Consider the following 9,900-nt stretch of genomic DNA (forward strand, 5'->3'; position numbering starts at 1 on the left):
AGTGTCACTACTCTACTGTGTTCTAGTGATGACTATTTTCTGGGTGGGAGGAGGCAGCACGTTGCTGCATAGCCACAAGTACTTTAGAAGAGGCTGAAAAGTGGCACTACCTTTATATAGCTTGGTGTAAGAATCTCTAGGTGCCCGTTGCCTCTTCTTGCCAATGTATTGTAGAGGGCATTGTTCTGGTATAGCTTGGACAAGATGGTCTCTGAAGACTCTTTCCAACTCTGAATCTTGTGAGAAATATTCTGTGAGAAAGATGTTTTAAGGCATCATGACCACGTTTTATTGATGAGGAAACTGAATCTCAGAGAGGTAAGGTGTATTGATCAAGGTCACAAGGCTAGGAAGAGGACAGAAGTAACCCTCAAATTCATTTGATTAGTTAGACAACAAGCATTTATTAAAAGTCCTTATAGTATGCCATGCACTGTGCTAAATGCCAGGGAATATAAAGAAGTACAAAAATGTGGTCCTTGCTATCAGGGAACTTGCATTCTAATAGGGGAAACATCATGCAGATTGCTAGATACATACAAGACATAGGTGATATTAAGGAAGTGTAATCTCCGAGGGAAGGGAGTAGAGGTGGAGGGGAGACGAGGCACCAGGAAAGATCTCTTGCAGAATGTGAAATTTCAGCATGGAGTTGGGACATGGAGGGTTGCATGTGAAGAATACCAAATGGTCCATCCAAACTGGATCATAGAATATACTGAGGGTAGTAAAGCACACAATGAATGAATGGAAAGATAGAAGGGAGCTAGGTTGTAAAAGACTTTAAATGCCAAAGGATGTTCTCTTTGAGTCTGGAGGCAATAAGAGCCACATTAGAGTTCACTGAATAGAAGCTGACACGATCAGACCTTCACTTTGTAAAAGTGACTTTGGCAGCTAAGTGGAGGATGTACCAGAGTGGGGAGATGCTTGAGGCACTGGACTGATTAGAAGGCTGTTGTAAGAGTTCTGGCACAAATCAACCCTGAGAAGCTGATTGGACTTAGAATGAACACTTCAAGAATGACTAATGACCTAGAATGAACACCAAGACCATGGTGCTAATTTTACTTTTACTAATGATAATCAATGGATATAGACATCGAGGATACGTGATGTCAAATCAGCCCCCAAGCAATTGTAGTCAATGAAGAGACTTTCAGTACCTCTCTAAAGGTGGTTCATTCTATGTGAGATTCATTCTATGTCTTCACTGAAATAACCGTGTTTGAAGTAGGAGTCTTGCAGATCAGAATATCAACATCTTTCTTCCTAAATACTTTTATCCCCCAAAGTAGGATGCTTTGTCAGTCAGTGGGTTGCTTTGGCAGTTACCAAAATAGGGTCTTCTATGTGACTTTGGATTGCATGTGTTCCCCCTTCCTGTTTTTACAGTTTATTGTTGTGGACTGTTTCCCCCATTAACCTTGCCTTCCTGCTTGCATCCCATCAAATTCTTACTTTGCTCACAACCCTGGGGCAAGGGAAGAAGCTACCTTCTACAGATCTACAGATAGTAGTGGAGTCTTAGTGGGGGCTACATTAAGACTTGGCCAAGGTCCACTGTATCAGTGCTGTCATTTGTTGTTTTTGGTATTTATGGAAAGTGGATATAAAGTGATGAAGCCAGGAATCTTGGATAATTTAAATGTGTAAAATGTTAGAATTGAATAGGACCTTATTGATCCTTTAGTTCAACCCTTCCAATTTACTGATGAACAAATCCACACCCAAAGTGGAGAAGTAATTTGCCCAAGGTCATGTAGCAGGTTAGTGGAAGTGTTAAGATGAGAATATGGCCTTTTAGATACTAGAGTAAATACTCTCCCCATTATACCATCATGTTGTCTCCCAAGCACTTGATTTTATACTTTCTGGGTGTTTTACTTATTCATCTCCTATCCCCAACTAGACTGAAGTTCCTTGAGGGCAGAGACCATCTTTTTCTTCTTACTTTCCTAAATTTAATGAACAGTTGTTGAACCAATTGAACACCATGTAGACTTGTTGAAAAAATGAAATGAGAGGATCATTACTCTCTATGCCCTGCTCTAGTGATGACAGTTTTCTGGGTGGGAGGCAGCAGGTTGCTGCACAGCCACAACTACTTTGGAAGAGGCGGAAATGTGCATGTATTTAGGCATGAGAACCCCTAGGGGCCTACAGAGATCCCTCAGCTCAGCATCTTTCCTCCCAAGCATTCTACTTAAGGTCTGTGTAACCCTGATTCTTCTGACCTCTCTGAATAACATTCTGAATGGATCTTTTCTTTAGTCATTGGCCTGTGAGACTTTAGCTTGTACCAGAAGGTGCTCAGCCTGTACAAAACACATTTAATTCCTGGACCTGTATCTGGTTAGACCTAGAAGAGAAAGTCAGTGACTTGGAACAGTGGTGACACTCACTGGGAAACTTAAGGAACTTGAGGTTCCTTAAAGTTCTTGAAATGAACAGAATCTCAGAATTGGAAGAGACCTCAGGAAGCTATCTAGTTTAATGCATTCCAAAAAAGAATGTTCTCTACAGTGACGAACGAATGGTCATCCAGCTTTTGCTTGGAGTTCTTTGATGAGGGAGAACCTACTAGTTCCAGAGCAGTCTGTTCTACTTTGAGGCAGCTCTGATTGTTAACAGATTTTCCTTTCATTGAACTTAAATCAGTCTATTATAAATCTTTTGTGTGTGACATCACATTAGAGAACCATAGATTTAAAACTGGAAGGTATCTCAGAGGCATCCTCCTGTCTGCCATTTTATTTGTGCGTATTGCTTCTGTATGGGGAAGTCTAGTCCATCTTCCTTCAAAGACTTGACGATTGTTGTTAAGTTCCCTTTAAGTCTTCTTCCCTCCGTGATAAAGTCTTCTTCAGCCAGTCCTCATATCCAGCCAAGCCACCTCAGAATATCTTGTATCCAGATAGCCTTTTTGATAGATAACACACCTGTCTGCCATCTGAACATGTTTATGTTACAAAGCTGTGCCTCCAGTTTGAATTTGACTTTATACTCTGCTGGCATAGTTTCTGCCTTTCTAGTTCTACAGCTTGTGACTTATGTCCTGACTAAGCTTGGAAAATACTCTTTGGCTAGTGCTTCATTCCCATGCTTTTCTCTTCAGCTGGACTGAATTGTTAGGATTAGTGCTTTTGTTACATGGTCTGTCCTTCCATGTTGGCATCCCATAGCAGTAAATAACAAGATTAATATTTATTTTACTAGGTTAATGCTATTGCCTGATGGTTCTGGTAAATTCTATAGGATATATGTCCTATAGAGGATCTGGATATGCCCAGGTTAATCCTGTGGGCATAGAAGTTCTGCTTTGAGTCAGGATATTATTTTTTCCGAAATTGCTTTCCCCATAATAGTAACTCAGTTTATCCAAGACTTTATGGTTCACTTTAAAATATGTGATCTCATGTGTAAACCATAAAGTGAAATATTAATGTATTATAATTGTCACCATTTATTGCAAAAAGATTATTATGAGAGAATTTGCAGCTTATTTTCAATATCTTTTATAGATAATGAAGATGGGGTAGAGAAATTCTATGCAAAATTTGATAAGACTCTAGGAATTAAATCAGCATAACATACAATACTCAATGGCTTTAACATAAATGAGGGAAAAGAGGAAGATGATGAAAAGTGTATTGTAAAATAATGATCCAGGTTAAGAAATGAAAGCAGTGAAATAAATAGATCACATAGAAGCTTCTTATCTATATAATGTAAATTCTTTCTTTAATCAGAAGTTGAGATTTACTGAACATAGTGGGCAAAGAACAACATTACAAAAATGAAAATCACCAGCTTTTAATAGATTAGAAACAAGAAGTTACTGACTTGAGAGTCATCTGGAAATCATCTCTCTGTGTATGGTAAAACATTGTCTTACTGGAGCAAAGACAGAAATCAGTGACATTAGGAAAATGAGAAGTCGTGGCATTCAGTTAAGACATCTCTAGTCCAACCTGTTTAAACAAGTGATGCTGAAGAATGGGAAATGGATGAAGGAATAGCTATTGACACCTATTACCACCATTTTTAAAATTAATTTATTTAACTTTTAACATTCATTTTCACAAAATTTTGGGTTCCAAATTTTCTCCCCATTTGTCCCCTCCCCCCACCCCAAAACACCGAGCATTCTGATTGCCCCTATCACCAATCTGCCCTCTCTTCTATCATCCCTCCTCTCCCTTGTCCCCATCTTCTCTTCTGTCCTGTAGGGCCAGATAACTTTCTATACCCCTCTACCTGTATTTCTTATTTCCTAGTAGCAAGAACAGTACTCGACAGTTGTTCCTAATACTTTGAGTTCCAACTTCTCTTCATCCCTCCCTCCCCACCCATTCCCTTTGGAAGGCAAGCAATTCAATATAGGCCATATCTGTGTAGTTTTGCAAATGACTTCCATAATAGTTGTGTTGTGTAAGACTAACTACATTTCCCTCCATCCTATCCTGCCCCGATTGCTTCTGTTCTCTCTTTTGATCCTGTTCCTCCCCAAGAGTGTTGACTTCAGATTGCTCCCTCCTCCCATTGCCCTCCCTTCCACCACCCCCCCCACCCTGCTTATCCCCTTCTCCCCCACTTTCCTGTATTGTAAGATAGGTTTTCATACCAAAATTTTATTCCTTCTTTTAGTGGAATGTGATGAGAGCAAACTTCATGTTTTTCTCTTACCTCCCTTTTTTTTCCCTCCACTAAAAAGTCTTTTGCTTGCCTCTTTCATGAGAGATAATTTGCCCCATTCCATTTCTCTCTTTCTCCTCCCAATATATTTCTCTCTCACTGCTTAATTTCATTTTTTTAACATATGATCCCATCCTATTCAGTTCACTCTGTGCTCTCTGTCTCTGTGTGTGTGTGTGTGTGTGTGTGTGTAAGTGTATAATCCCACCCACTACCCAGATACTGAAAAGTTTCAAGAGTTACAAATATTGTCTTTCCATGTAGGAATGTAAACAATTCAACTTTAGTAATTCCCTTATGACTTCTCTTTGCTGTTTACCTTTTCATGCTTCTCTTCATTCTTGTGTTTGAAAGTCCAATTTTCTTTTCAACTCTAGTCTTTTCATCAAGAATGCTTGAAAGTCCCCAATTTCATTGAAAGACAATTTTTTCCCCTGAAGTATTATACTCAGTTTTGGTGGGTAGGTGATTCTTGGTTTTAGTCCTAGTTCCTTTGACTTCTGGAATATCCTATTCCATGCCCTTTGATCCCTTAATGTAGAAGCTGCTAGATCTTGTGTTATCCTGATTGTATTTCTACAATACTTGAATTGTTTCTTTCTAGCTGCTTGCAATATTTTCTCCTTGACCAGGGAACTCTGGAATTTGTCCACAATGTTCCTAGGAGTTTCTCTTTTTGGATCTCTTTCAGGCGGTGATTGGTGGATTCCTTGGATACTTATTTTGCCCTCTGGTTCTAGAATCTCAGGGCAGTTTTCCTTGATAATTTCATGAAAGATGATGTCTAGGCTCTTTTTTTGATCATGGCTTTCAGGCAGTCCAATAGTTTTTAAATTGTCTCTCCTGGATCTATTTTCCAGGTCAGTTGTTTTTCCAATGAGATATTTCACATGATCTTCCATTTTTTCATTCTTTTTGTTTTGTTTTGTGATTTCCTGGTTTCTCATAAAGTCATTGGCCTCCATCTGCTCCATTCTAATTTTGAAAGAACTATTTTCTTCAGTGAGCTTTTGAACCTCCTATTCCATTTGGCTAATTCTGCTTTTGAAAGCATTCTTCTCCTCATTGGCTTTTTGACCCTCTTTTGCCAACTGAGTTAGCCTATTTTTCAAGATGTTATTTTCTTCAGCATTTTTTTGGGTCTCCTTTAGCAAGGTGTTGACCTGCTTTTGATTCTTTTCTTGCATCTCTCTCATTTCTCTTCCCAGTTTTTCCTCCACCTCTCTAACTTGATTTTCAAAATGCTTTTTGAGCTCTTCCATGGCCTGAGCCCATTGAATATTTATTCTGGATGTTTGGGTTACAGAAGCCTTGACTTCTGTGTCTTTCCCTGATGGTAAGCCTTGTTCTTCCTCATCTGAAAGGAAGGGAGGAGATACCTGTTCACCAAGAAAGTAGCCTTCTGTGGTCTTATTTTTTTTCCCTTTCCTGGGCATTTTCCCAGGCAGTGACTTGACTTCTGAGTGTCCTCTCCACCCCCACCTTGCCTCCAGATCTGCCCAGCCAGCACTTGGGGTCTGAGATTCAAATGCTGCTTCCCAGCCTTAGGGCTTTGGGTGGGGGCAGGGCTGCTATTCAGTGTGAGATTAAGTTCAGATGCTCAGGTGGGGGCAGGGCTGCCACATGGGACTCAGTTCCCTCAGGGGGTTTATGTGGAGACCTTCAACAATGGATCTGAGCTCCTGCGTGCTTTGGGAGCCGTTGTCCCCTGCTGCCTCTGCTGCTGCCTCCCGAGGGGGCCTGAGTTATGGGGACACCCCACTCCCCTCTCGACCAGCCAAAGAGACCCTCTCACCGACCTTTGGCACCTGTGGGTGGAGGGACCTGCGATGCTGCTGGAGAGTCTGTCCCTGAAGCCTGCTGGGATCTGCTCCTCTCGGTGCCGTGCAGCCAAGGCAGGGCTGAGCTCTGCTCCGGGTCCAGTGTGTGGTGGACCTTTCACGTTAGGTTTTCTCTGGAACAGAAATCTTGTCTGCTCTGTTGTTCTGTGGCTTCTGCTGCTCCAGAATTGGTTGGGAGTTCTTCTTTACGGGCTGTGTGTTTGGAGCTAGCATATGTGTGTCTTTCTACTCCGCCATCTTGGCTCCTCCCCCACCATTTCTAATGAAAGTTTAGTAGGTGTAAAATTGCTGTAATGAAGAAGCAAAAAACTCCACAGAAACCACCTCCACCAACAAATATATATTTGATCTTGCCAGGTGAAACACTGTTTTATAATGTAAACTCATTTGCAAAAATCTTACAGAGGATGATGGTGAAATATGAGCAGTAATACCACATAAAACATCAATAACCAGTGGAGGAAATGTTTTTTTACAGTGAGTTTAGTGAGGGCCCAGTTAAGCTAGATCATCATTCTAGAAGAAAGATGATGAACTTTATGAAAATGAAAAAGATAAAGTCTGTCAAGATTTCTATGGCAAATTATTTTTTATATCAATGAGAACAGAGCCTCCAGACTCTAACACCACAGTAGCCAGTGTGCTACATGAAGAAATAGAAAAGGCGCAAAAGAAGACTAGAAGGAAATAGAAGTGAGACCAGACCAAGTAGGCAGAGAAGAAGTCTGTGTTGGATGTGACACAACTGATGGAATCCTAATAAAGCTGCCACCAGCCCTAATATTCTACCTTCCTTATAGGCCCCACTCAATAAGAGGCAGATCCAAATTAGCCTTAAGACTTCCTTGAGGGGCATAGATTTCTTTCTGTTCTGTCTTGCTTTCTACAGTGTAATCATCTCCAGTCCTTTCAATCAATATTGTATGATTTTATAGGTATCATCCACAAAGGTACAGTACAGGAATAGACAGGCTTTCACAAAAAACCACATCTGTATGGTCACAAAATTTATTGAAAGACATAGAGAATGAGATTTTACTGTGCTTATTTATTTGCTATCTGTAAAAAGCAGTTGATTTGGTGTAGTGCAAAATATGTCCTTAAAGTAGTTCCTCTAACAAGTTATCTCCAAAATTACACAAGTCCCCCTAAAAACCCAATAATTGAGATAATTTTGTTATCTTTCTGTGAGATGATTAATATCAAATTAAAAGTAAGTCATCAAGACACTGATTCACCAATGATATTTACCACTGCCTTTGAAAATATTTATAATAGAGTCCCAAAGGAAGAGAATCTCTGTAGACGGAGAAGTTATCCAGATTCTGTTTTTGTTAAAAAGCCTGTGAACATGCAGAGCCTCCTAAATGACATTCAATATCACTTAAAAGAGTTTTACTTAAATGCACAGGAAAAACCAGGTGGATTAAACATGCCAATTGTCCAAAATGTGAAATGTGGTTAGCTGGACCACTTATAGAGCTGATCTGTCAGTGCATCAGTACAGACAGAGGAGATGAACAGTGCTGGTCTTTTTTCAGTCCTCCTTCTTGCCATCTCTGCAGGATTTGACACTACAGTCTGTCTCCTCTACCTGGGGATACTTTCTTCCCTTGATTTTCACAATAGTGCTCTCTCCTGGTTCTTTTCTTACATGTCTGATCACTCCTCAGCTCCTTTGTTAAATTGTCATCAGTGTTCTTACCCCTAACTTGGAATGCCCCCTAAGCCTTAGTCTCAGTACCTGTTTCCCAATATCTCTCTCCATTTTCTCTCAATAACCTCATCAAAATCCATGTGTTTCATTATAATCTCTATTCAGGTATTCAGCCCTAGTCTCTTGGAGCTCTAATCCCATGTACCAACTATCTATAGAACCTCTGCAAGTAGATAAATATATCACATAGGCATTTCAAGTTTAATATATACCAAACAGCTCATTATTTCCTCCTTCCCAGTTCCCCCAAATCTGCTTCTCTTCCCAACTTTCCTATTTCTGTTTAAGGTACCAGCATCCTTCCTGTAACCCATTTGCAATCTTAAAGTCATTCCGACTCATTCCTCATATCCAATGAGTTTCCAAGTTTTGTTTACTCTCTATCCACACTATCTCTTACATTCACTCTCTTTGCTCCCATATCTATCACTGTAATTCATACCCTCAGCCTAACTTTCTAGGTGTATTTCATATCATACTCATTGATAAATTCTACATGACATCCTATTTGATCTACTTACTCATGGATGGCATTCCATCTCATTATTCCTTGCCTTTGAATGGGGTGCCTCCTTGCCTGGAATGCTATGTCTTCTCACCATCATCTTATAGAATTCCTAGCTTCCTTTAAAGCTCAATTTAAATGCATCCTTTTCCAGGAAGCTTATCTTGATCGGACTAGCTACTAATGATTCTTTACCCCTCCTATGTCCTTGAAATAACTTTTTCTGGGTATCTCTTTATATTTACTTTTTTGTGCCAGTGTTGTTTCTTCTGAGTAAAAGGTGAGCTTCTGTAGGGCAGAGATAATTTTGTTTTTATGCGTGTACCCCTGATGCCTCACACAGTACCTTTCACATAGTAGGTACTTAGTAAATGCCTGTTGAGAAACTAAATGAATAGATCAATCAAAAATATTTATTAATCATCTGTTATGTCTATCATCTCTTAGAGATACAAATACAATGAATGAAACAATACAAGAAGCTTATATTCTAATGAGGGAAAAAGCAAAGGCTTATTATATAAGTCTGTACAGAATAATATGTAGAGAATATATATATATGTATACATATAGTAATTAAATTCAAGGTTGGAAAGGAGAGGGAGAGAACTAGGAGATGAGAGAATCAGAAAAGGCTTCATGTAGAAGGTTGTGCTTGAGATAAGTCCTGAGGAATGAAGGTTCTATGAGATAGTGAGGAGGAAGTACATTCCAGGTACTGTAATCCAGCCAATGCAAAGGCTTGGAGGTGGGAGAGTATCATGTGTGAGGAACAGAGAGAAAGCAGGTTTGACTGGATCATCAAGTGAAAAGGTGAATAATGTACAATGAGGTTGGAAAGATAGGCTGAAGCAAGGTTGTGAAGAGCTTTTAAGCCAAACTGAAGTTTCTTTGCTTGTAGTTGGTAAGAGGTCATTGGAGTTTATTAAGTAGGGGACTGACATAGTCAGATTTGTACATAAAGAAAATCACTTTGGTGGTTGAAGTAATTCAGAGCTGAATTTTTTAGTGGATGAGCTGTTGATACGTCAAAGGGACAAGGGATTTGAGAATAGAAGACAGGAAGAGTTGAGTTTGCTAAGTGTAGCATGAAGATTGAAGAGGAGAGAAGTGAAATCCTCCTCCCTTTCTACCAGGTT

The sequence above is a fragment of the Notamacropus eugenii genome, chromosome 3 (assembly GCF_028372415.1).
Source record: "Notamacropus eugenii isolate mMacEug1 chromosome 3, mMacEug1.pri_v2, whole genome shotgun sequence".
NCBI classification, from domain to species: domain Eukaryota; kingdom Metazoa; phylum Chordata; class Mammalia; order Diprotodontia; family Macropodidae; genus Notamacropus; species Notamacropus eugenii.